Genomic DNA, 27199 nt, shown 5'->3' on the forward strand with positions numbered 1-27199 from the left:
CTCTGGCTCTGAGATGCTGCACTTGATGGCTGCTCCAGTTCCTTCCAGCTCTGGGTAAATAACTGGTGTCTCTTGTGTAATCTGTGTCCTGTTCTGTCCTTTGTGTCCATCTGTGTTACCTTTGTCACATCTCCATGCTTTATCAGCATCCTTCTGAGCCACGGTAGCCAGACTCTGCTCGTGTACTTTCCTGCATTGTGCTTATTCCAGCACATTTACCTTTTTGCTTTTTGAGACAGAAAGAAGTACACAAGATCTTCTCATCCATTTCTTCTCAGCTTTGGTAGTGCCTGCTTTTCACGTGCCATTCTCGGCCTTCTGTAGGGGTGTTAGAGCCTCCTTATGTGCCCTCACTAGTTCCATAGGTTCTATCTTGGGCTTGAGACTTAATCCTCCAGAGAGTTATCTCCAGTCCTCATCCATGGTGTGTGTACCTACCTTGGCTTATACTGTATGTAGCTGTCTTGGTTTATGTTGCGTGTACCTTTGTGTGCATCTCTACTGTATGGGCATTTATTGTGCCCCTTAGCTCGGAGCTGCCCTGCCCTGGCACCCGCTTGGGTAGAACAGTTACAGAACTTTATTGTTCCTCTCTTTTCTGTGGGGTTTTGGGTAGGAAATGTGTGGGGATAACCTCTACCTGACCAGCTCCTGCTGTCTCTCAGGTCCCTGAGGTGGATTCCCATCTCTGCAGTCACCAATGCTGCCGATTTCCCTGGAATCTCCCGTTGGGTGTTGAAGGGCAGCAGCCGGGGGATGTGTTGAAGCATCCTCTTCATGCAGCGTTCCAAGTGAGGGTTGCAGTCAGCCTGTCAGCTGCAGAGTGTGACAGGGGGAGCATGTGTCTGTTTGTCTGTCTGGAGAGTTTGTGCCTGTCTGGGAGATTCTGTGCCTGTCTGGAGAGTCTGTGTCTGCTCATGTCTGCCTGTGCCAGTGTGTGTGCTGACTGCTTCTAACCTTGTGCATATGGTTTTTACCTTGTACCTTTGTCAACTCATTTTTAAATTTAGAATAAAAAGTCCCCAGCCAGGGGGTTGGATATTTTTCCCCCCAGCTGGATTTTTTTTCTTGGTCCCAGCCAACAAGGCGACGTTCATCCCCGAAGATTGGGCATAGACAGTCCTAGTAGCAGGTTTTTGTCAGCACGATGGTTTTTGAGGTATGGACAGTCCCAGTACCAGGGTTTTGTCAGCAGGATGGGTTTTGAGGCGTGGACAGTCCCAGTACCAGGGTTTTGTCCGCAGGGATGCCCGTGGCTCCTGGGCCAGGGGCTGCTCTGAACAGGCTCCTGGAGATGCTTCAGCCTGGACACAGCCACTGACAGCCCAAAAGCAGCCCAAGGAGCTGCTGGTGTTTCCTGGTGATGGTGGCACAGGCTGCGTGCAGAGGGGCTCAGACAGCAATTGCTGGTTCCAGCCTCCCAGAGCTCCCAGGCAGCTGCCAGGTGTGTCCTGTCCACCCCAATTGCCTTCCCTTCCCTTCCTGCCTGAGGCCTCGTTCAGCAGCAGCAGCACTAGCACTAAAGCCAAGGCAATCTTCCCTCACAGCTATTAAATGCCAACCGACAGCCTGCAGAGATGCCTTCAAATCAAAGGTTCAGGTGGGATGAAGTTTTGTTTGGACGAAGGTGGGAGTTTTCAGGGAGCCAGCTGGAAGTGCAGAAGGGATGGAAAGCTTTCCCAGGTGGGTCCCACTGGAGGTGTGCTGAAGGCAGGGATGTGCACCCTTTGCTGAGGGAAAAGAACTTGCAGAGGCCACTGCTGAGGCTCTGAAAGGAGCTGAGCTGCTGCAGGGAGATATGTCCTCCCGTGGGCATGGGGAGCTGCCTTGGCACGGGACGGGAGCGCCCCCGGCCCTGCCTTCTCCTGCTTGAAAATATCACCTGGAGCCCCGGCTCAGGGGGGCTAAATCAGCTGGACTCCAGGCAGCTCTGTCAAGTGCCCCCAGGGACATGGGTGGGGCTGGGGGATGAGGGCTTTAAATAGCCAATTGTTTGGAGCAGATGCCTGTCCCTGTCCCGATGCTGCTGAGCTTCCTTGGACGCTCTGCCCGTTCCTGGCACAGCTGGCGTTCAAGCGGCAGCTCTGCATGGAAATATCCACCCTCCATGAGGCACTGTGAGGGTATGGCAGCAGGAACTGAGCAGGGAATTGGGGGCTGTGGGATAATTCATGGGAACTAGCAAAGCTGAGAGCGAGCCCCGAGTCTGGGCCCTGAACAGAGAACAATCTTCGTGCTACCCTGTCACCTTTTTATTTATTTATTTTTTTTTTCTTTCAGGTGCTGGACTTGCCTCTGTGGATGTGTGCTGAGCTCTCACTACAGGGGACTGTGAGGCCTGACTGGCTGTGAGTTTGTGTTCTTCTCAGAGGGGAATCAGCAAAGATCATTAATTAGACCACAGAAATCTTTTCTGAAACCTTTCCCCTTTCCTGCCCTTTGCTGATAAGTCTTCTCTTTCTGCCTTTAACTTTACAGCTGTTCCCTGATGTCATTTCCCCTGTCTCACTTCTGTGCAGCTCCTAGCTGGGGAAAACTGGGATAACTTAGAGGGGACAGAGGTGAAACTTTTAGATGGATTTTTCTAAAATTTTCTAATGATACTGAAATTATTTCCAATTGCCCCAGTGAGAAGAACACCAACTTGCAGGCATCAAAAGCTCAAAACTCGTTTAATTGAGGTAGGTCCAAGGAAAAACCCAGCCATGCCAGGCTGAGGCTGGAACCCGCTCATAATTCATTTTGGTGTCTGCTGCAGTCTAGGAATAGCTCTCTCATTTTTCACTTGCTTGATCTGCTTTTATATCCCTGATTCAAATGGAGTTAGGCAAACTTCATGTTTGCTATTAGGCTATGAAGAAGCCTATTGTAACCAGCATATGCTTTTCTTAGATGGAAATGTGCATGCAAAATACAAAGAGCTTTGATACTGAGATTTTTTTTTTTCCCCCCCCTGAGGTTCAAGTATTTTATCATTTTAATAGCATTCCATTTTCCTGTTGCACTCATTTTTAGAGTGCATCTTTTGTATTAGCTCTGAGTAGCATAATTCCTTCCAAATTCCTGTGGCGGGCACTATAACCATAAGTATACAATTAGCTACAGCTGGATGTAGCAGAGGTGAACACTAAATAGTTTTGTTGGCAGGAGGCTCAGTGTCTTTCAACCCAGACAGCTTCTTTACTGATGCCTGGTTTGTTACTCTGCTTTAGGGAGTATGGGGAACTTCAGATACAAAGAAGAGAATTTAAAAGTTATAATTGTACAAGTCTATTATGCAATAAGGTGCTGAAGGTGCTGTGGATTTGTTTTGGATTGTTATTTGTGGTTTTTTTGTTTGTTTTCTTTTGGGTTTTTTGGTGGTTGTTTTTGGTGGGTTTTTTTTGGGGGTTTTTTTTTTTTTTTTTTTTTTAGAGGTTTTTTTTTTTTCCTTCCCTAGCTTGAAGAAACTTGAAGAAGGAATTTGGATGTATAAAACCAAGCTGAGAAGAGCATCAGTGTTTCACTGGCAGCATGGGCTGGGATGAGGGCTGAGCAGGACCCAAGCTGCAGCACATCAACCATTCAGCTTTCACCTCATATTTTATCACGGCCTTTATGAGACAGATGTGAATCGATGAGTCCCAGGCCGAGCCGTGCCCGTGCCCTGTTCTGTCGGAGCTGGTGCTTTCCTGACAGGTTCACCAGCCACACTCTGTAATAAATATTCCTGGGTCTGCTGCTGTTCCTCTTCCTGCTTTATATTCAATTTTCCACCCTTCTCTCCTCTCTGTCTGCTGTGTCTTTTGTGTTCCTTTCTTGGCCTGTGCTCCACATCCCATTCTCTTTCACTGCTTCTCTCTCTCTTGTTCTTCTTTTTCTTTTTGAAATGAATACTCAATATTTATGTAATATCTCTTACTCAATCCCTCTCCCTGTTCTGTCCTACTTTTTGCCTCTCTCTCTGTCTCACTTGCTGCCTGCATCTTTTTTTTTTTTTTTTCTCCTTTCTTCCTCTCCTTGTCCCTCTGTCCTGCACAGTGACTGTGTTTCTTTGTCCCTGTCACTGTCCCTTTGCCTGTACCTGTGTGCACCTGCTGCCCAGTGCTCCTCCCTGACCGTCCCCTCTCTTGGTGAGCCTCTGTCCTGCTGGCCGTGCCTCTCTGTCTCCGTCCCTGTGCTGCTCCTTGGCCGCGTTTGCCCGCCCCGGCACGTGCCGTGGTCGTTTCCTCTGCGGGTTCTTGTTTCCCTCTTTGTATTCCTCAGTCCTTGCTGCGTATTTGGCACCGTGTTTCATTCTGCGTCCTTCTCCATGCCTCGCTCGTGTTCCTGTTTTATTCTGTGTGGCTCTGTGGAGCTCCCCGTGCCGGTGGTTCCCATGGGTGTGTCCCATTTGCTGTCCCTGTTCTTTTTTAATACCTCTCTGTGTGCGGCCCATTCACCATCCCAGGTGTTTTTTGATTTTTTGTTTTTTTTTCCATTTCATCTTGTGCCTTGATCTTAGTTTTCTTGCTCTGTCCTCTCTGCTGGTGCTTCTTCTTCTGCCCCTTGTTGCTTCTGTCTGCGGGGCTGAGAAGGAACTTCAGCCCTTCTGGGGGCTGTCCCCCACTTCCTTGCGTGAGCAGAGTCCCTTTTTGGGGGGATGGACTGTGGAAAGGGTTCGAATAAAGTGCCGTGCTCCTGCCTGAGGCAGTTGTAGTTGTTCGGTGCCTTCTTTGGGGGTGAGGAAAAAAGGCTGAGGGGGGGCGGGGGTGGAGACTCGGGGGCTCCCGTGTCCTTTGGGGCACCCCAAGGTCCCGAGGAGAGGGAGCCACGCTGCGGTGAAGGAGCAGGTGAGTGTGGAATGAGGGGCTGGTGCTGGGTGCCATCCTTCACAGGGAGGGCTGAGTGTAGAAGACAGGAAAATATAAATATAAAAACTACCTAACTATAGCTTAAAGAAATGTTTTATTTGTTTTATTTGGTTAGAGAAGTTTTTTTTAATACATAATCTAAATATAAAATAAGTATAATAGAAAAATAAAACGATATAAATATAAAATATAAACAAGTAACAAATTTATATTAAATGTATAATATTAATAATGCAAATATAATGTATAATGTATGAATATAAATTATAAATATGAGAATAGAAATACATGTATAGTTGAAATATATTATTGGTTTTATTTGCTAAAGGCAGGGGTTTTTTTTGAATAATATAAGCAAAATAAATATCCAAATATACAATAAGCATACAAAGACATATAAAATTAGAAGTATATATGCATATATAAATACATGTAAGGATATGTATAAATAAATAGATAAATATATAGGATATCAATAAAATATGTCCTTATATTCTTATATATCAATAAAATATATTCTTATATAGGTATATGAATTATAGATATAAATATGAAAAATAGAAATAGAAACATATATTTAAATATCGTTTAAAATAAAGGGGTTTTGTGTTTGTATTTCCTTAGAGGTGGAGCTTTTAAATACATAATACTAAATTTAAAAAATAATATATAAAGATTTAGATGTGCATTGAATAGAAATAGATGTTACCAACATAAAGATTAAGTATATAATTAATAAAAATAATATTGTAGATGTGTTATAGTGCAACATTAATTGAATTAATAAAATACGTATAGATTATAAATACGAATAGGGTTTGGGGCACTCATTTAGGGGGTTTTTGGAAGGGATGGGATTCGTTGCTTTGTGCTTTCGCGTCCCTGTCCCCAACGCCCAGTAGCCCCGGGCTGCGTTCTGCGGCAGTGCTGCCGTCTTGTCCTGGAGCACAGCCCGGTGCTGCAGCCGTTCCTCGGGGCAGCGCAGCTGTCGGGTCGTGGGGCGCTCTGGCGGCTACAGAGCGGCGCGGTGTCCGTACCTAGAGGGCAGGGGAGAAGGGCAGTTCGCGGTGCAAAGGGAGCGATGGATGAGAGGGATGACAGCGGCGGGGCCGGTTTCGGCGCGGGGATGGAGGCGCGATCGCACCGGGGCAGGGGACAGCGGGTGGGCGAGCGGGGTGGAAACAAGCAGGCGTCCCGGTCGCTGCCTGCCGCCACTCCCGCGGCAGCAAAGACGGCGGCGGACCGAAAGCGGCTTCGGCCACAACAAAAACGGCGACGAGGAAGGGGGGAAGTCACTTCATGCCACTCCCATGATGGCACCTCGGTCGTTCTTCGACTGATCTTCCAAAGAGGGCGGCAGAAAAGGGCGGGAAATGAAGAACCCCGGGCCGTTTTTGGGCTGCCTGCCCCCCGCCAGGCACCGCCCCTCCCCTGCTCCGACCGGACCCCGCCCCCCCGCCGTGCTGTGCCGGGCTGTGCCCCCTCAGGAGCCCTAGCTGGGAGCACTCAGGGTGATGAGAGGGACCAGAGCAGCCCCAGATGTGACTACTTAGGGTGAGCAGTCCCAGGTGTTTGCAGTGAGCATGACGAGGGGGCAGGTCCTGCTGGGGGCTGTTTTAGGGGGAGGGTTTCCCTGCTCTCTTTGATATAAAGCTGCTGGAGGAGAGGAGCTTATGGTGGGCTCCCGGGGGTACCTCCCAGAACGGAGGTGAGAGCACCTCACAGGATCTGGTGGAGCGCTGGCATGCAGAGCATGGCTTCAGGAAGGTGCCGAAGGTTCCTTCTGAGAGGAAGCAGCTTCTGAACAGGTGAGCCCATGTGACTTTTTAGTGGGAACTAGTGTATTTTCCCTTTTCAGTTTCATCTTGCCAACCCCTCCCTGGTGCCCCCAGAAAAAATTGGGGGCTATGAGGACAAAAAAAATTTTAATTGAGGAAAGTAACTGCTCTTCTGTTATTGTGTGTGTTTAAACTGCGGGGAATGCCCCTCCACCTGTGATTTTAAGGGGACTGGCAGAGTCGTGTGGGTGCAAACGGTGCAGAGCCTCAGAGGGTGGCCGAAGCATGCGCCCTGAGTACCCGGGCATTCTTGGGCGGTGGTGAATAGGGGAATTATCCGGTTTTGGCCGATGTGCTGCTAAGAGCATGTACTGATGTTTGGTTTTCTTTATTGCAGCTGACTAAGAGAAAACGGCCGGGTGATGGCAGCAGTTTCCCAGATGACAAGGTGGCATTCTCTGCACCCCGATGTCTGACAGGTAAGTGAAGGATTCCAACCCACAGAGGGGATGAGAGTGGGATGCTGGGTCTGGATTTGTAAGGAGGGATTTTTGAGGCAGCTTTGACAGGGCTCCAATGTATTTAGCATGACAGGGTTCCTATGTGTGCTTACCTGGGCAGACTCCTATGTGTGCTTACCTGGGCAGACTCCTATGTGTGCTTACCTGGGCAGACTCCTATGTGTGCTTACCTGGGCAGACTCCTATGTGTGCTTACCTGGGCAGACTCCTATGTGTGCTAGTTTGACAGGACTCTGTGCTTACTTGGACAGGGCTGCTATATGTGTTTACTTTACAGGGCCTGAATATGTGCCTAATTTGAGAGAGCTCCTATGTTCTCAGGGCCTGAGTGTGTGCTTAGTTCTCAGGGCCTGAGTGTGTGCTTAGTTCTCAGGGCCTGAGTGTGTGCTTAGTTCTCAGGGCCTGAGTGTGTGCTTAGTTCTCAGGGCCTGAGTGTGTGCTTAGTTCTCAGGGCCTGAGTGTGTGCTTAGTTCTCAGGGCCTGAGTGTGTGCTTAGTTCTCAGGGCCTGAGTGTGTGCTTAGTTCTCAGGGCCTGAGTGTGTGCTTAGTTCTCAGGGCCTGAGTGTGTGCTTAGTTCTCAGGGCCTGAGTGTGTGCTTAGTTCTCAGGGCCTGAGTGTGTGCTTAGTTCTCAGGGCCTGAGTGTGTGCTTAGTTCTCAGGGCCTGAGTGTGTGCTTAGTTCTCAGGGCCTGAGTGTGTGCTTAGTTCTCAGGGCCTGAGTGTGTGCTTAGTTCTCAGGGCCTGAGTGTGTGCTTAGTTCTCAGGGCCTGAGTGTGTGCTTAGTTCTCAGGGCCTGAGTGTGTGCTTAGTTCTCAGGGCCTGAGTGTGTGCTTAGTTCTCAGGGCCTGAGTGTGTGCTTAGTTCTCAGGGCCTGAGTGTGTGCTTAGTTCTCAGGGCCTGAGTGTGTGCTTAGTTCTCAGGGCCTGAGTGTGTGCTTAGTTCTCAGGGCCTGAGTGTGTGCTTAGTTCTCAGGGCCTGAGTGTGTGCTTAGTTCTCAGGGCCTGAGTGTGTGCTTAGTTCTCAGGGCCTGAGTGTGTGCTTAGTTCTCAGGGCCTGAGTGTGTGCTTAGTTCTCAGGGCCTGAGTGTGTGCTTAGTTCTCAGGGCCTGAGTGTGTGCTTAGTTCTCAGGGCCTGAGTGTGTGCTTAGTTCTCAGGGCCTGAGTGTGTGCTTAGTTCTCAGGGCCTGAGTGTGTGCTTATTTAGGCAGGCTCTTATGTGTGCTTAGTTTACAGGGCCTGTATATGTGCTTAATTTGACAGGGATTCTATGTGTGCTAACTTGGAGAGGGTCTGAATATGTGCTTAGTTTACAGGGTCTGAATATGTGCTTACATGGGTAGGCTCCTGTGTGTATTTAGTTCTCAGGGCCTGAGTTTGTGCTTAGTTCTCAGGGCCTGAGTGTGTGCTTAGTTCTCAGGGCCTGAGTGTGTGCTTAGTTCTCAGGGCCTGAGTGTGTGCTTAGTTCTCAGGGCCTGAGTGTGTGCTTAGTTCTCAGGGCCTGAGTGTGTGCTTAGTTCTCAGGGCCTGAGTGTGTGCTTAGTTCTCAGGGCCTGAGTGTGTGCTTAGTTCTCAGGGCCTGAGTGTGTGCTTAGTTCTCAGGGCCTGAGTGTGTGCTTAGTTCTCAGGGCCTGAGTGTGTGCTTATTTAGGCAGGCTCTTATGTGTGCTTAGTTTACAGGGCCTGTATATGTGCTTAATTTGACAGGGATTCTATGTGTGCTAACTTGGAGAGGGTCTGAATATGTGCTTAGTTTACAGGGTCTGAATATGTGCTTACATGGGTAGGCTCCTGTGTGTATTTAGTTTACAGGGCCTGAGTTTGTGCTTAGTTCTCAGGGCCTGAGTTTGTGCTTAGTTCTCAGGGCCTGAGTTTGTGCTTAGTTCTCAGGGCCTGAGTTTGTGCTTAGTTCTCAGGGCCTGAGTATGTGCTTAGTTCTCAGGGCCTGAGTATGTGCTTAGTTCTCAGGGCCTGAATATGTGCTTAGTTCTCAGGGCCTGAATATGTGCTTAGTTCTCAGGGCCTGAATATGTGCTTATTTAGGCAGGCTCTTATGTGTGCTTAGTTTACAGGGCCTGTATATGTGCTTAATTTGACAGGGCTTCTATGTGTGCTAACTTGGAGAGGGTCTGAATATGTGCTTAGTTTACAGGGTCTGAATATGTGCTTACATGGGTAGGCTCCTGTGTGTATTTAGTTTAGAGGGCCTGTATATGTGCTTAGTTTACAGGGCCTGAATATGTGCTTAGTTTACAGGGCCTGAATATGTGCTTAGTTTACAGGGCCTGAATATGTGCTTAGTTTACAGGGCCTGAATATGTGCTTAGTTTACAGGGCCTGAATATGTGCTTAGTTTACAGGGCCTGAATATGTGCTTAGTTTACAGGGCCTGAATATGTGCTTAGTTTACAGGGCCTGAATATGTGCTTAGTTAACAGGGCCTGAATATGTGCTTAGTTTACAGGGCCTGAATATGTGCTTACATGGGTAGGCTCCTGTGTGTATTTAGTTTACAGGGCCTGAATATGTGCTTACATGGGCAGGCTCGTGTGTGTATTTAGTTTACAGGGCCTGAATATGTGCTTAGTTTACAGGGCCTGAATATGTGCTTAGTTTACAGGGCCTGAATATGTGCTTAGTTTACAGGGTCTGAATATGTGCTTACATGGGCAGGCTCCTGTGTGTATTTAGTTGACAGGGCCTGAATATGTGCTTAGTTGACAGGGCCCGAATATGTGCTTACATGGGCAGGCTCCTGTGTGTATTTAGTTTACAGGGCCTGAATATGTGCTTAGTTTACAGGGCCCGAATATGTGCTTACATGGGCAGGCTCCTGTGTGTATTTAGTTTACAGGGCCTGAATATGTGCTTAGTTTACAGGGCCCGAATATGTGCTTACATGGGCAGGCTCCTGTGTGTATTTAGTTTACAGGGCCTGAATATGTGCTTAGTTTACAGGGCCGGGATATGTGCTTAGTTTATAGGGCCGGGATATGTGCTTAGTTTACAGGGCCGGGATATGTGCTTAGTTTACAGGGCCGGGATATGTGCTTAGTTTACAGGGCCGGGATATGTGCTTAGTTTACAGGGCCTGAATATGTGCTTAGTTTACAGGGTCTGAATATGTGCTTACATGGGCAGGCTCCTGTGTGTATTTAGTTGACAGGGCCTGAATATGTGCTTAGTTGACAGGGCCCGAATATGTGCTTACATGGGCAGGCTCCTGTGTGTATTTAGTTTACAGGGCCTGAATATGTGCTTAGTTGACAGGGCCCGAATATGTGCTTACATGGGCAGGCTCCTGTGTGTATTTAGTTTACAGGGCCTGAATATGTGCTTAGTTTACAGGGCCCGAATATGTGCTTACATGGGCAGGCTCCTGTGTGTATTTAGTTTACAGGGCCTGAATATGTGCTTAGTTTACAGGGCCGGGATATGTGCTTAGTTTACAGGGCCGGGATATGTGCTTAGTTTACAGGGCCGGGATATGTGCTTACATGGGCAGGCTCCTGTGTGTATTTAGTTAACAGGGCCTGAATATGTGCTTAGTTAACAGGGCCTGAATATGTGCTTAGTTTACAGGGCCTGAATATGTGCTTACATGGGTAGGCTCCTGTGTGTATTTAGTTTACAGGGCCTGAATATGTGCTTAGTTTACAGGGCCTGAATATGTGCTTAGTTTACAGGGCCTGAATATGTGGTTAATTTGACAGGGCTTCTATGTGTGCTAACTTGGAGAGGGTCTGAATATGTGCTTACATGGGTAGGCTCCTGTGTGTATTTAGTTTACAGGGCCTGAATATGTGCTTAGTTTACAGGGCCTGAATATGTGCTTAGTTTACAGGGCCTGAATATGTGCTTAATTTGACAGGGCTTCTATGTGTGCTAACTTGGAGAGGGTCTGAATATGTGCTTACATGGGTAGGCTCCTGTGTGTATTTAGTTTACAGGGCCTGAATATGTGCTTAGTTTACAGGGCCTGAATATGTGCTTAGTTTACAGGGCCTGAATATGTGCTTAGTTTACAGGGCCTGAATATGTGCTTACATGGGCAGGCTCCTGTGTGTATTTAGTTGACAGGGCCTGAATGTGTGCTTAGTTGACAGGGCCTGAATATGTGCTTACATGGGCAGGCTCCTGTGTGTATTTAGTTTACAGGGCCTGAATATGTGCTTAGTTTACAGGGCCTGAATATGTGCTTAGTTTACAGGGCCCGAATATGTGCTTACATGGGCAGGCTCCTGTGTGTATTTAGTTTACAGGGCCTGAATATGTGCTTAGTTTACAGGGCCCGAATATGTGCTTACATGGGCAGGCTCCTGTGTGTATTTAGTTTACAGGGCCTGAATATGTGCTTAGTTTACAGGGCCTGAATATGTGCTTAGTTTACAGGGCCTGAATATGTGCTTACATGGGCCGGCTCCTGTGTGTATTTAGTTTACAGGGCCTGAATATGTGCTTAGTTTACAGGGCCTGAATATGTGCTTACATGGGCAGGCTCCTGTGTGTATTTAGTTTACAGGACCTGAATATGTGCTTAGTTTACAGGGCCTGAATATGTGCTTAGTTTACAGGGCCTGAATATGAGCTTACATGGGCAGGCTCCTGTGTGTATTTAGTTTACAGGACCTGAATATGTGCTTAGTTTACAGGGCCTGAATATGTGCTTAGTTTACAGGGCCGGGATATGTGCTTAGTTTACAGGGCCGGAATATGTGCTTACATGGGCAGGCTCCTGTGTGTATTTAGTTTACAGGGCCTGAATATGTGCTTAGTTTACAGGGCCTGAATATGTGCTTAGTTTACAGGGCCTGAATATGTGCTTAGTTTACAGGGCCGGAATATGTGCTTACATGGGCAGGCTCCTGTGTGTATTTAGTTTACAGGGCCTGAATATGTGCTTAGTTTACAGGGCCTGAATATGTGCTTAGTTTACAGGGCCTGAATATGTGCTTAGTTTACAGGGCCTGAATATGTGCTTAGTTTACAGGGCCTGAATATGTGCTTAGTTCACAGGGCCTGAATATGTGCTTACATGGGCAGTCTCCTGTGTGTGCTTAGTTTACAGGGCCTGAATATGTGCTTAGTTTACAGGGCCTGAATATGTGCTTACATGGGCAGGCTCCTGTGTGTATTTAGTTTACAGGGCCTGAATATGTGCTTAGTTTACAGGGCCTGAATATGTGCTTAGTTTACAGGGCCTGAATATGTGCTTAGTTTACAGGGCCTGAATATGTGCTTACATGGGCAGGCTCCTGTGTGTATTTAGTTTACAGGGCCTGAATATGTGCTTAGTTTACAGGGCCTGAATATGTGCTTAGTTTACAGGGCCTGAATATGTGCTTAGTTTACAGGGCCTGAATATGTGCTTACATGGGCAGGCTCCTGTGTGTATTTAGTTTACAGGGCCTGAATATGTGCTTAGTTTACAGGGCCTGAATATGTGCTTCGTTCACAGGGCCTGAATATGTGCTTACATGGGCAGGCTCCTGTGTGTATTTAGTTTACAGGGCCGGGATATGTGCTTAGTTTACAGGGCCTGAATATGTGCTTAGTTTACAGGGCCTGAATATGTGCTTACATGGGCAGGCTCCTGTGTGTATTTAGTTTACAGGGCCTGAATATGTGCTTAGTTTAGAGGGCCTGTATATGTGCTAAGTTTAGAAGGCTTGAATATGTGCTTAGTTAACAGGGCCTGAATATGTGCTTACATGGGCAGGCTCCTGTGTGTATTTAGTTAACAGGGCCTGAATATGTGCTTAGTTAACAGGGCCTGAATATGTGCTTAGTTTACAGGGCCTGAATATGTGCTTACGTGGGCAGGCTCCTGTGTGTATTTAGTTTACAGGGCCGGGATATGTGCTTAGTTTACAGGGCCGGGATATGTGCTTAGTTTACAGGGCCTGAATATGTGCTTAGTTTACAGGGCCTGAATATGTGCTTAGTTTACAGGGCCTGAATATGTGCTTAGTTTACAGGGCCTGAATATGTGCTTAGTTTACAGGGCCTGAATATGTGCTTAGTTTACAGGGCCTGAATATGTGCTTAGTTTACAGGGCCTGAATATGTGCTTACATGGGCAGGCTCCTGTGTGTGCTTAGTTTACAGGGCCTGAATATGTGCTTAGTTTACAGGGCCTGAATATGTGCTTAGTTTACAGGGCCTGAATATGTGCTTAGTTTACAGGGCCTGAATATGTGCTTAGTTTACAGGGCCTGAATATGTGCTTACATGGGCAGGCTCCTGTGTGTGCTTAGTTTACAGGGCCTGAATATGTGCTTAGTTTACAGGGCCTGAATATGTGCTTACATGGGCAGGCTCCTGTGTGTGCTTAGTTTACAGGGCCTGAATATGTGCTTAGTTTACAGGGCCTGAATATGTGCTTACATGGGCAGGCTCCTTTGTGTGCTTAGTTTACAGGGCCTGAATATGTGCTTAGTTTACAGGGCCTGAATATGTGCTTACATGGGCAGGCTCCTGTGTGTGCTTAGTTTACAGGGCCTGAATATGTGCTTAGTTTACAGGGCCTGAATATGTGCTTACATGGGCAGGCTCCTGTGTGTGCTTAGTTTACAGGGCCTGAATATGTGCTTAGTTTACAGGGCCTGAATATGTGCGCTTAGTTTACAGGGCCTGAATATGTGCTTAGTTTACAGGGCCTGAATATGTGCTTACATGGGCAGGCTCCTGTGTGTGCTTAGTTTACAGGGCCTGAATATGTGCTTACATGGGCAGGCTCCTGTGTGTGCTTAGTTTACAGGGCCTGAATATGTGCTTAGTTAACAGGGCCTGAATATGTGCTTACATGGGCTGGCTCCTGTGTGTATTTAGTTTACAGGGCCTGAATATGTGCTTAGTTTACAGGGCCTGAATATGTGCTTAGTTTACAGGGCCTGAATATGTGCTTAGTTAACAGGGCCTGAATATGTGCTTACATGGGCAGGCTCCTGTGTGTATTTAGTTTACAGGGCCTGAATAGGTGCTTAGTTTACAGGGTCTGAATATGTGCTTAGTTTACAGGGCCTGAATATGTGCTTACATGGGCAGGCTCCTGTGTGTATTTAGTTTACAGGGCCTGAATATGTGCTTAGTTTACAGGGCCTGAATATGTGCTTACATGGGCAGGCTCCTGTGTGTATTTAGTTTACAGGGCCTGAATATGTGCTTAGTTTACAGGGCCTGAATATGTGCTTACATGGGCAGGCTCCTGTGTGTATTTAGTTTACAGGGCCTGAATATGTGCTTAGTTTACAGGGCCCGAATATGTGCTTAGTTTACAGGGCCTGAATATGTGCTTAGTTTACAGGGCCGGGATATGTGCTTAGTTTACAGGGCCGGGATATGTGCTTAGTTTACAGGGCCGGGATATGTGCTTACATGGGCAGGCTCCTGTGTGTATTTAGTTAACAGGGCCTGAATATGTGCTTAGTTAACAGGGCCTGAATATGTGCTTAGTTAACAGGGCCTGAATATGTGCTTAGTTTACAGGGCCTGAATATGTGCTTACATGGGTAGGCTCCTGTGTGTATTTAGTTTACAGGGCCTGAATATGTGCTTACATGGGCAGGCTCCTGTGTGTATTTAGTTTACAGGGCCTGAATATGTGCTTAGTTTACAGGGTCTGAATATGTGCTTAGTTTACAGGGTCTGAATATGTGCTTAGTTTACAGGGTCTGAATATGTGCTTAGTTTACAGGGTCTGAATATGTGCTTAGTTTACAGGGTCTGAATATGTGCTTACATGGGTAGGCTCCTGTGTGTATTTAGTTCTCAGGGCCTGAGTTTGTGCTTAGTTCTCAGGGCCTGAGTTTGTGCTTAGTTCTCAGGGCCTGAGTTTGTGCTTAGTTCTCAGGGCCTGAGTTTGTGCTTAGTTCTCAGGGCCTGAGTTTGTGCTTAGTTCTCAGGGCCTGAGTTTGTGCTTAGTTCTCAGGGCCTGAGTTTGTGCTTAGTTCTCAGGGCCTGAGTTTGTGCTTAGTTCTCAGGGCCTGAGTTTGTGCTTAGTTCTCAGGGCCTGAGTTTGTGCTTAGTTCTCAGGGCCTGAGTTTGTGCTTAGTTCTCAGCGCCTGAGTTTGTGCTTAGTTCTCAGCGCCTGAGTTTGTGCTTAGTTCTCAGCGCCTGAGTTTGTGCTTAGTTCTCAGCGCCTGAGTTTGTGCTTAGTTCTCAGCGCCTGAGTTTGTGCTTAGTTCTCAGCGCCTGAGTTTGTGCTTAGTTCTCAGCGCCTGAGTTTGTGCTTAGTTCTCAGCGCCTGAGTTTGTGCTTAGTTCTCAGCGCCTGAGTTTGTGCTTAGTTCTCAGCGCCTGAGTTTGTGCTTAGTTCTCAGCGCCTGAGTTTGTGCTTAGTTCTCAGCGCCTGAGTTTGTGCTTAGTTCTCAGCGCCTGAGTTTGTGCTAACTTGGAGAGGGTCTGAATATGTGCTTACATGGGTAGGCTCCTGTGTGTATTTAGTTTACAGGGCCTGAATATGTGCTTAGTTTACAGGGCCTGAATATGTGCTTAGTTTACAGGGCCTGAATATGTGCTTAGTTTACAGGGCCTGAATATGTGCTTAGTTTACAGGGCCTGAATATGTGCTTAGTTTACAGGGCCTGAATATGTGCTTAGTTTACAGGGCCTGAATATGTGCTTAGTTTGACAGGGCTTCTATGTGTGCTAACTTGGAGAGGGTCTGAATATGTGCTTACATGGGTAGGCTCCTGTGTGTATTTAGTTTACAGGGCCTGAATATGTGCTTAATTTGACAGGGCTTCTATGTGTGCTAACTTGGAGAGGGTCTGAATATGTGCTTACATGGGTAGGCTCCTGTGTGTATTTAGTTTACAGGGCCTGAATATATGCTTAGTTTACAGGGCCTGAATATGTGCTTAGTTTACAGGGCCTGAATATGTGCTTACTTGGGCAGGCTCCTGTGTGTGCTGAGTCCTCAGGGCCTGAGTGTGTGCTGAGTTCTCAGGGCCTGTATATGTGCTTAATTTGACAGGGCTTCTATGTGTGCTAACTTGGAGAGGGTCTGAATATGTGCTTAGTTTACAGGGTCTGAATATGTGCTTACATGGGCAGGCTCCTGTGTGTATTTAGTTGACAGGGCCTGAATGTGTGCTTAGTTGACAGGGCCTGAATATGTGCTTACATGGGCAGGCTCCTGTGTGTATTTAGTTTACAGGGCCTGAATATGTGCTTAGTTTACAGGGCCTGAATATGTGCTTAGTTTACAGGGCCCGAATATGTGCTTACATGGGCAGGCTCCTGTGTGTATTTAGTTTACAGGGCCTGAATATGTGCTTAGTTTACAGGGCCCGAATATGTGCTTACATGGGCAGGCTCCTGTGTGTATTTAGTTTACAGGGCCTGAATATGTGCTTAGTTTACAGGGCCCGAATATGTGCTTACATGGGCAGGCTCCTGTGTGTATTTAGTTTACAGGGCTCGAATATGTGCTTAGTTTACAGGGCCTGAATATGTGCTTAGTTTACAGGGCCTGAATATGTGCTTAGTTTACAGGGCCTGAATATGTGGTTACATGGGCCGGCTCCTGTGTGTATTTAGTTTACAGGGCCTGAATATGTGCTTAGTTTACAGGGCCTGAATATGTGCTTAGTTTACAGGGCCTGAATATGTGCTTAGTTTACAGGGCCTGAATATGTGCTTACATGGGCAGGCTCCTGTGTGTATTTAGTTTACAGGACCTGAATATGTGCTTAGTTTACAGGGCCTGAATATGTGCTTAGTTTACAGGGCCTGAATATGAGCTTACATGGGCAGGCTCCTGTGTGTATTTAGTTTACAGGGCCGGGATATGTGCTTAGTTTACAGGGTCGGGATATGTGCTTAGTTTACAGGGCCGGAATATGTGCTTAGTTTACAGGGCCGGAATATGTGCTTAGTTTACAGGGCCGGAATATGTGCTTACATGGGCAGGCTCCTGTGTCTATTTAGTTTACAGGGCCTGAATATGTGCTTACATGGGCAGGCTCCTGTGTGTATTTAGTTTACAGGGCCTGAATATGTGCTTAGTTTACAGGGCCTGAATATGTGCTTAGTTTACAGGGCCTGAATATGTGCTTACATGGGCAGTCTCCTGTGTGTGCTTAGTTTACAGGGCCTGAATATGTGCTTAGTTTACAGGGCCTGAATATGTGCTTACATGGGCAGGCTCCTGTGTGTATTTAGTTTACAGGGCCTGAATATGTGCTTAGTTTACAGGGCCTGAATATGTGCTTAGTTTGACAGGGCCGGAATATGTGCTTACATGGGCAGGCTCCTGTGTGTATTTAGTTTACAGGGCCTGAATATGTGCTTAGTTTACAGGGCCTGAATATGTGCTTAGTTCACAGGGCCTGAATATGTGCTTACATGGGCAGTCTCCTGTGTGTGCTTAGTTTACAGGGCCTGAATATGTGCTTAGTTTACAGGGCCTGAATATGTGCTTACTTGGGCAGGCTCCTGTGTGTGCTGAGTCCTCAGGGCCTGAGTGTGTGCTGAGTTCTCAGGGCCTGTATATGTGCTTAATTTGACAGGGCTTCTATGTGTGCTAACTTGGAGAGGGTCTGAATATGTGCTTAGTTTACAGGGTCTGAATATGTGCTTACATGGGCAGGCTCCTGTGTGTATTTAGTTGACAGGGCCTGAATGTGTGCTTAGTTGACAGGGCCTGAATATGTGCTTACATGGGCAGGCTCCTGTGTGTATTTAGTTTACAGGGCCTGAATATGTGCTTAGTTTACAGGGCCTGAATATGTGCTTAGTTTACAGGGCCCGAATATGTGCTTACATGGGCAGGCTCCTGTGTGTATTTAGTTTACAGGGCCTGAATATGTGCTTAGTTTACAGGGCCCGAATATGTGCTTACATGGGCAGTCTCCTGTGTGTATTTAGTTTACAGGGCCTGAATATGTGCTTAGTTTACAGGGCCTGAATATGTGCTTACATGGGCAGGCTCCTGTGTGTATTTAGTTTACAGGGCCTGAATATGTGCTTAGTTTACAGGGCCTGAATATGTGCTTAGTTTACAGGGCCTGAATATGTGCTTACATGGGCCGGCTCCTGTGTGTATTTAGTTTACAGGGCCTGAATATGTGCTTAGTTTACAGGGCCTGAATATGTGCTTAGTTTACAGGGCCTGAATATGTGCTTACATGGGCAGGCTCCTGTGTGTATTTAGTTTACAGGGCCTGAATATGTGCTTAGTTTACAGGGCCTGAATATGTGCTTACATGGGCAGGCTCCTGTGTGTATTTAGTTTACAGGGCCGAATATGTGCTTAGTTTACAGGGCCTGAATATGTGCTTCGTTTACAGGGCCGGGATATGTGCTTAGTTTACAGGGCCGGAATATGTGCTTACATGGGCAGGCTCCTGTGTGTATTTAGTTTACAGGGCCTGAATATGTGCTTAGTTTACAGGGCCTGAATATGTGCTTAGTTTACAGGGCCTGAATATGTGCTTAGTTTACAGGGCCGGAATATGTGCTTACATGGGCAGGCTCCTGTGTGTATTTAGTTTACAGGGCCTGAATATGTGCTTAGTTTACAGGGCCTGAATATGTGCTTAGTTTACAGGGCCTGAATATGTGCTTAGTTCACAGGGCCTGAATATGTGCTTACATGGGCAGTCTCCTGTGTGTGCTTAGTTTACAGGGCCTGAATATGTGCTTAGTTTACAGGGCCTGAATATGTGCTTAGTTTACAGGGCCTGAATATGTGCTTACATGGGCAGGCTCCTGTGTGTATTTAGTTTACAGGGCCTGAATATGTGCTTAGTTTACAGGGCCTGAATATGTGCTTACATGGGCAGGCTCCTGTGTGTATTTAGTTTACAGGGCCTGAATATGTGCTTAGTTTACAGGGCCTGAATATGTGCTTAGTTTACAGGGCCTGAATATGTGCTTACATGGGCAGGCTCCTGTGTGTATTTAGTTTACAGGGCCTGAATATGTGCTTAGTTTAGAGGGCCTGTATATGTGCTAAGTTTAGAAGGCTTGAATATGTGCTTAGTTAACAGGGCCTGAATATGTGCTTACATGGGCAGGCTCCTGTGTGTATTTAGTTAACAGGGCCTGAATATGTGCTTACATGGGTAGGCTCCTGTGTGTATTTAGTTTACAGGGCCTGAATATGTGCTTAGTTTACAGGGCCTGAATATGTGCTTACGTGGGCAGGCTCCTGTGTGTATTTAGTTTACAGGGCCGGGATATGTGCTTAGTTTACAGGGCCTGAATATGTGCTTAGTTTACAGGGCCTGAATATGTGCTTAGTTTACAGGGCCTGAATATGTGCTTACATGGGCAGGCTCCTGTGTGTGCTTAGTTTACAGGGCCTGAATATGTGCTTAGTTTACAGGGCCTGAATATGTGCTTAGTTTACAGGGCCTGTATATGTGCTTAGTTTACAGGGCCTGAATATGTGCTTAGTTCACAGGGCCTGAATATGTGCTTACATGGGCAGGCTCCTGTGTGTGCTTAGTTTACAGGGCCTGAATATGTGCTTAGTTTACAGGGCCTGAATATGTGCTTACATGGGCAGGCTCCTGTGTGTGCTTAGTTTACAGGGCCTGAATATGTGCTTAGTTTACAGGGCCTGAATATGTGCTTAGTTTACAGGGCCTGAATATGTGCTTAGTTTACAGGGCCTGAATATGTGCTTAGTTTACAGGGCCTGAATATGTGCTTACATGGGCAGGCTCCTGTGTGTGCTTAGTTTACAGGGCCTGAATATGTGCTTAGTTTACAGGGCCTGAATATGTGCTTACATGGGCAGGCTCCTGTGTGTGCTTAGTTTACAGGGCCTGAATATGTGCTTAGTTTACAGGGCCTGAATATGTGCTTACATGGGCAGGCTCCTGTGTGTGCTTAGTTTACAGGGCCTGAATATGTGCTTAGTTTACAGGGCCTGAATATGTGCTTAGTTTAGAGGGCTTGAATATGTGCTTAGTTAACAGGGCCTGAATATGTGCTTACATGGGCAGGCTCCTGTGTGTATTTAGTTTACAGGGCCTGAATATGTGCTTAGTTTACAGGGCCTGAATATGTGCTTAGTTAACAGGGCCTGAATATGTGCTTACATGGGCAGGCTCCTGTGTGTATTTAGTTTACAGGGCCTGAATAGGTGCTTAGTTTACAGGGTCTGAATATGTGCTTAGTTTACAGGGCCTGAATATGTGCTTACATGGGCAGGCTCCTGTGTGTATTTAGTTTACAGGGCCTGAATATGTGCTTAGTTTACAGGGCCTGAATATGTGCTTACATGGGCAGGCTCCTGTGTGTATTTAGTTTACAGGGCCTGAATATGTGCTTAGTTTACAGGGCCTGAATATGTGCTTACATGGGCAGGCTCCTGTGTGTATTTAGTTTACAGGGCCTGAATATGTGCTTAGTTTACAGGGCCTGAATATGTGCTTACATGGGCAGGCTCCTATGTGTGCTGAGTTCTCAGGGCCTGAGTGTGTGCTGAGTTCTCAGGGCCTGAGTGTGTGCTGAGTTCTCAGGGCCTGATGTGTGCTGAGTTCTCAGGGCCTGAGTGTGTGCTTAATTTGACAGGGCTTCTGTGTGTGCTAACTTGGAGAGGGCCTGAATATGTGCTTAGTTTACAGGGCCTGAATATGTGCTTACATGGGTAGGCTCCTATGTGTATTTAGTTTACAGGGCCTGAATATGTGCTTAGTTTACAGGGCCTGAATATGTGCTTACTTGCACAGGCTCCTATGTGTGCTTAGTTTACAGGGCCTGAATATGTGCTTACTTGCATAGGCTCCTATGTGTGCTTAGTTTTCAGGGCCTGAGTATGTGTTTACTTGGGCAGGCTCCTGTGTGTGCTTAGTTCTCAGGGCCTGAGTGTGTGCTTAGTTCTCAGGGCCTGAGTGTGTGCTGAGTTCTCAGGGCCTGAGTGTGTGCTTATTTAGGCAGCCTCTTATGTGTGCTTAGTTTACAGGGCCTGTATATGTGCTTAATTTGACAGGGCTTCTATGTGTGCTAACTTGAAGAGGGTCTGTATATGTGCTTAGTTTACAGGGTCTGAATATGTGCTTACATGGGCAGGCTCCTGTGTGTATTTAGTTTACAGGGCCTGAATATGTGCTTAGTTTACAGGGCCTGAATATGTGCTTACTTGGGCAGGCTGCTGTGTGTGCTGAGTTCTCAGGGCCTGAGTGTGTGCTGAGTTCTCAGGGCCTGAGTGTGTGCTGAGTTCTCAGGGCCTGAGTGTGTGCTGAGTTCTCAGGGCCTGAGTGTGTGCTGAGTTCTCAGGGCCTGAGTGTGTGCTTAATTTGACAGGGCTTTTATGTGTGCTAACTTGGAGAGGGTCTGAATATGTGCTTAGTTTACAGGGTCTGAATATGTGCTTAGTTTACAGGGTCTGAATATGTGCTTACATGGGTAGGCTCCTATGTGTATTTAGTTTACAGGGCCTGAATATGTGCTTACTTGGGCAGGCTCCTGTGTGTGCTTAGTTTACAGGGCCTGAGTGTGTGCTGAGTTCTCAGGGCCTGAGTGTGTGCTTATTTAGGCAGGCTCTTATGTGTGCTTAGTTTACAGGGCCTGTATATGTGCTTAATTTGACAGGGCTTCTATGTGTGCTAACTTGGAGAGGGTCTGAATATGTGCTTAGTTTACAGGGCCTGAATATGTGCTTAGTTTACAGGGCCTGAGTGTGTGCTTAGTTTACAGGGCCTGAGTGTGTGCTTAGTTTAGCGGGCCTGAGTATGTGCTTATTGTGATCAGGCTCCTATGTGCGCTAACTTGGACAGGGCTCGCATGTGCTTGCTTTACAGGGCTTGAATATATGCTTATTTTGACAGGGCTCCTATGTGCTAACTTAGACATAGCTTTTATATGGGCTTAGTTTGGCAGGGCTTTTATGTGTTCTTCTTTGGTCAGGGCTCCTATGTGTGCTTAGTTTGACAGGACTCTGTGTTTATTTGGACAGGGCTTGTATGTGTTCACTTTACAGGGCCTGAATATGTGCTTAATTTGACAGGGCTCTTCTGTGTTTGTCCTTTGACAGGGCTCCAATGTGTGCTTCGTTTCACAGGACTCCTATACGTGCTTCCTTATACAGGTCTCCCATCCGTGCTTATTTTGACAGGGCTCGTATGTGTTTACAGAGCCTGAATATGCGCTTAATTTGACAGGGCTTCTGTGTGTGCTTACTTTACAGGGCTTGTATATGGTTGCTTGGGCAGGGTTTCTATGTGTTCTTACTTTGACAGGGTTCTCATGTGTGCTTAGTTTGACAGAATTCCTACGTATGCTTACTTGGACAGGCCTCCTACGTTCTTACCGGTGGAGGTGCCCTGCCCTGGCACATAATCAGGTTTAGGTAGAACAGCTGTAAACTTTGTGTTTGATCTCTTTTCCGTGGGATTTTGGGTATTGATGTGTGGGGATATCTCCTAGCTCTCTAGTAAACACTTGTCGATGTCCTCCCATTGTGTCATAAGTCCCTGAGGCCGATATCCGTCTCTGCAGCCACAGATGCTACTGCTTTTTCCGGAATCCACTGTTCGAAGTTGAAGACCAACGGCTGCAAGACTTGTTCAAGCATCCTCTTTTGTATAGTGTTTCAAGTAAGGTTTGCCGTCAGCCAGAGAGCGTGTGACTGTTTGTCTGTCTGTCAGAGTTTGCATCCATCGCCCGCGGCTTGCATCAATCTGCGCGAGTGCGTGTGCTGACTGTTTCTAACCTTGTGTGTATGACTGTTGCCTTTCAGGTTTTCCAATTCATTTTTACATTTAGAATTAAAAATCCCCATCCAGGGCTTTTGTTTTCCCCCTCCCGGCTGGGCTTTTTTTTCCCCTCTGTCCCGGCCGGTCTGCGATTTAGGGCGCAGACTGTCCAGGGCCCGGGCTTTTCGTCAGGCAGGAGGATTTTTTCGAGGCTTTCAGGAACCGCGTTCCTGAGCAGCCCCGAGACCTGTGGCGTAAGGAAGCGGTCAAAGCGACGGTGAGTCGTTTACAAGGTGTAAGAATTGCACATGGCGGATGAGTGTTACGCCTTGGCTTCACCTTACTTGAAAAAAGTCACGAACCCCTGGGAAGGGTTCAAATAAAGTGTCGTGCTCCTGCTCGGGGCAGTTGGAGTCATTCTGTGCCTTCTTTGGGGGTGAGGAAAAAGGCTGAGGGGGGGAGGGGATGGGGACTCGGGGGCTCCCATGTCATTTGGGGCACCCCAAGGTCCCGAGGAGAGGGAGCCACGCTGCGGTGAAGGAGCAGATGAGTGGGGAATTGGGGGGTCTTGCCGAGTGCCCTCCTCCAGAGGGACACAAGGGTGCCAGATCCTTCACAGGGATGGCTGGGTGTAGAAGACAGGTATTTTTTATATTTATACGTTTCCTAACTATAGCTTAAATAAATGTTTTATTGGTTTTATTTGGTTAGAGAAGGGTTTTTTAATAAACTAAATATAAAATAAGTGTAATAAAAAAATAAAATTATATAAATATTAAGTATAAACAAATACAAGTAATAAATTCATATTAAATGTATAATATTAATAATGCAAATATAATGTATAATGTATGAATATAAATTATAAATATGGGAATAGAAATATTAAAATATTTTTTATGGTTTAACTATTTTATTGGTTTTATTTGGTAAAGGCAGTGATGTTACTAAATCTGTCCAGAAGTTCTGATTATTATTATTACTCATTTTCTGACAGAAAACATTCTCATTTTGCCTTTCCCACATTGTTTTCAGGTGCTGCCCCAGATGGACATCTGTAATCTCAGACAGCGATTCCCTAGGACGAAGGAGAGCCTTTGCCTCACCTGGACAGCTCAGGTTGATGCGACAGAATTGGAGCGGCCTAACAAACGTACGATCGGCCGCGTTCCGGAGCACCTCGAAACCTTTCCGTATCACGCGTTGGGATTTCTCATGACACAGCATCCCGGGCGTCCCTCTGTGCAAAGTCAAGCGGTAAAGGATTGAATAACTGACAAGCGGTGTCTGGGATTCAAATGGTTCTGTTAAAATTAAGCAAAGAACGCAATAAGAAAAATTATCATCCTTTTAATGTCTGAAATAGTTTGGAATAAAAATGCTGGGAAAAGGCATTTTTGTATTTGGTGTCACCTGGATATAACCCCACAGCGAGCAATCAGAGCAGAAATGCGAAAGCCGGGATTCTGCGACTCCTGCAGAGGACTTAATTTTCTTTTCCTCCTCTCTTTTAGGACAGGAAAAATCATTACAGTCCTCTCATCTTTGCCAAAAGACGTGGCGTTTCAGCAGCCAAAGCCAAGAGGCTTCAGCACCAGGGGTCTGCGCTGGAGGGCTCCTGGTCCTGCCCGTACTGTGGGGTAAGTCAGAGAGATGCTGGGTTCCTCTTTTCCTCCCTGCTGGGAGTGGCCGCCTAGGGAATCTGGGATCCGGGTGAAACGCCAGCTCTCCTGGCGTTCAGGGACGCAAGGTCCGAAGGACCACGTTTACCCGTGGCCTTGCAGGTCAGCAGGAGCAAGAGGAAACGGGGCGCCAGAGCCGCGTCCTCCCTCGGAGGACAGAGAGTCCGGGCCAAGGCGAGACCGCCACGAGCGCTCGGACGAGCATTCCAGGGAACGGGGCGCTCGGAATTGCAGGCGCTGCCAGAACCATTGCTTTAGGTCTGCTCCGTCTGTGTCCGCGACCAGCGGGATTTGTGCTGGAGAGAGAGGTGCCGTCAAGAACAAAAGGTGGAGTAAATGCTCTCCGGGGATGCGCAGTAAAGGACCGAATAGCACGGAAGGAGAGCATTTATCAACTCTATCGCTATTTCTTCCAAAATTAGGACAGAGCAACGATGGGGGTGGTTGGGTTTGGCGCAGGCCTGTTATTCTTTGTGCAATTTTTAATTGTTGTACAATTCACCGTCTAGTATCTTTCTAAAAAAAGCCATGGGAGTCGGGTTGTTGTACGGTTGCTGGACAGACTTACGAGCTTACTATTTTCTGTTCTTCAGGTTTGCAGTTTATTATGAGGGTGTGGGTGTAAGAAAGAGTGTGGAGCATGGAGAGTTTTCCAGCCCTGTCAGCTTGCTCTCAGTCTCCCGTAGGTCATCTCATGTTGCATTCTCTACTCTTCACGGTCATTCATCCGGCCCAGAATTTTTTACTACCTGTGTCATCCCCTCATTTGTTATGTTCAGCGTCACGGGTGCCTGCACGTATTTGGCTTGGAGCTGCTCCGCCCTGGTGCGTAGTCCAGGATAGGACTGGTCCTAGGGACTTGCAATTTGTACTGTGGGGTGTAGTTGAACTCTAGAAGATATATGCAGATTGAGCCAATATGTCTGGAAGTGTCAAGTTATCCTGCAGGGCTTTGACTTTTGTCCTACCTTTTTTTCAGATGGAGATGGATTTCATCTGAAGCAGAGGGCTCATCCTGGCCGAGGGTGCTCCCCTGGGAAGGTCAGTCACAGCTTGGCTTTGCAGGGGAAGGATAAACGATGAGTTTGTTGCAGCACTTTTCTTTGTCTTTTTTTCGTAGGAATCAAAGCACGATATTGTCAGCGAAGTTGATGTGGCTGAGGTGAGCAGTGACCTGTTTACAGAAGCAGTTGTGTTTGCTGAGGTCTCCCTTTCTGGTGCAACTCTAAGCATCCATTGCTATTTGTGTGTTTTAGGAAGTGCACTTGTATCAAGGTGAGATCTCCTCACTGCCCTGGCAACAGACTCTGCTCACAGGTCACCCGAGCTCTCCAGAAGTATTACAGGGATCCTTGAAGAACTCTTCAGCTTTTCCTATTCGGAGGCGCTCTCCGGACAGCCTTCAGCATCGGCCGAGCTATCGCGGCGAGTCGGGGAGTTTGGGAGGTGGAGGGTGTGTCTGGTCTAGTTTCGGCCCTGCCACATGACCTTGTCTCCTCTTACTCCAGGTATATCCTGTGAAGATGGCATCAGTCACTGAGAGTGGCAGAATTGCCCTGAGGACCTGGGCATTCTTGGGAGTTGGTGAGTAGTGGAGTTATCTGTTTTTGGTGGGTGTGCTGCTAAGAGGATACACTGATGTTGACTTTTCTTGTTCGTAGCTGACTAAGAGGCAACAGCCTGGTGCCGGCAGGACTTTTCCAGCTTGAGAGAGGCTTTTCCTCCCACCCGACAAGGATTCTGTTCCCGGGTTCCCTGGATGTGTGACAGATAAGTGAAGGGGCATGACTCCCCGAGGGGATGAGAGGGGGTGCCGGGTCTGGAATTGTCAGGAGGGATTTTTTGAGGCAGCTTTAGAGGTGGGCTTGTCCAAGAAGCAGCCCCCTAGGCCCCATAATGGGAAAGTGTCAATTTGATGCCCACGCTGAAGTGCCCAGGGTAGAGCAGTTCCGGTGGCCGTCATGTCACTTGCCTATGGTGCAGTGTGTTTCTTTTTGTGTGTGTTGTGTTGTACCTGTCTTGCCTTAGTTCTTTGATGGGCATATCAGAAACTCTGGAGTTGTTCTTAGCGTCTCAGATCTCCGCATTCCTAGGCCTGGTGCCTGTGCCACGAAACCTCCGTCTTTGGATTTGGGAAGGCATCTGAATAACATCTCTGCTTAGAAGCCTACAGCCTAATGTCTTTGATAGTCTTGTTCTGCACCGTATTGATGGCCGTGCACTGCAAGGGTCCATGACAGCCGATCGGGACTTGGAAGAACCTGAAGATAGGGAGAAGCTTCTGCCCACAGGATTCTGAGGCATCAGCCTCTGTGATTGTTAGAAAAAATGCTTTTGCTAGCATCTTTTTCCAGCCCTGTCAGATTGCTCTCAGTCTCCCCTAGGCCATCTCATGTTGCTTTTTCTCGGTCTTCTCAGTCCTTCTTCTGGCTGAGAGTTCTTTATCTTCCATAGTGTCATCCCCTCATGTGTCATGTCCCGTGTCACTGGTGCTTGCACATAGTTGGCCCGGAGCCGCTCTGCCCTGGTGCGTAGTCAGGGAGCAGGTGCGATAGGACCGGTCCTAGGGACTCGCAATTTGTACTGTGGTGTGTAGTTGGACTCTACCAGATGTATGCAGGTTGAGCCAAGATGTCTGGAGGTGTTATTTTGCATTGCTTTGACTTTTGTCCTACCTTCTTTTTAGATGCTGATGGATTCTATCTGAGGCAGAGGGCTCATCCCGGCCGAGGGGGATCC

General features: G+C 47.3%; 2 long non-coding RNA genes across 3 annotated transcripts; both read left to right on the top strand.

Moving 5' to 3' along the window:
* The first annotated feature begins 1293 nt into the window (after positions 1–1293).
* Positions 1294–3501, top strand: LOC130266777 (uncharacterized). The gene is made up of 4 exons (XR_008842993.1): positions 1294–1683; positions 2281–2348; positions 2629–2681; positions 3440–3501. It is a non-coding gene; the product is annotated as an uncharacterized LOC130266777 (long non-coding RNA).
* Positions 3502–22510: 19009 nt separating this feature from the next.
* LOC130266778 (uncharacterized) lies at positions 22511–25104 on the top strand. 2 transcript variants are annotated; one of them, XR_008842995.1, is made up of 4 exons: positions 22511–22679; positions 23814–23931; positions 24293–24418; positions 25054–25104. It is a non-coding gene; the product is annotated as an uncharacterized LOC130266778 (long non-coding RNA). The 2 variants fall into 2 exon arrangements; XR_008842994.1 differs by lacking the exon at positions 22511–22679 and having other exon boundaries at positions 23739–23931.
* Positions 25105–27199: the final 2095 nt, after the last annotated feature.

Source organism: Oenanthe melanoleuca, unplaced genomic scaffold (assembly GCF_029582105.1).
Source record: "Oenanthe melanoleuca isolate GR-GAL-2019-014 unplaced genomic scaffold, OMel1.0 S214, whole genome shotgun sequence".
NCBI classification, from domain to species: domain Eukaryota; kingdom Metazoa; phylum Chordata; class Aves; order Passeriformes; family Muscicapidae; genus Oenanthe; species Oenanthe melanoleuca.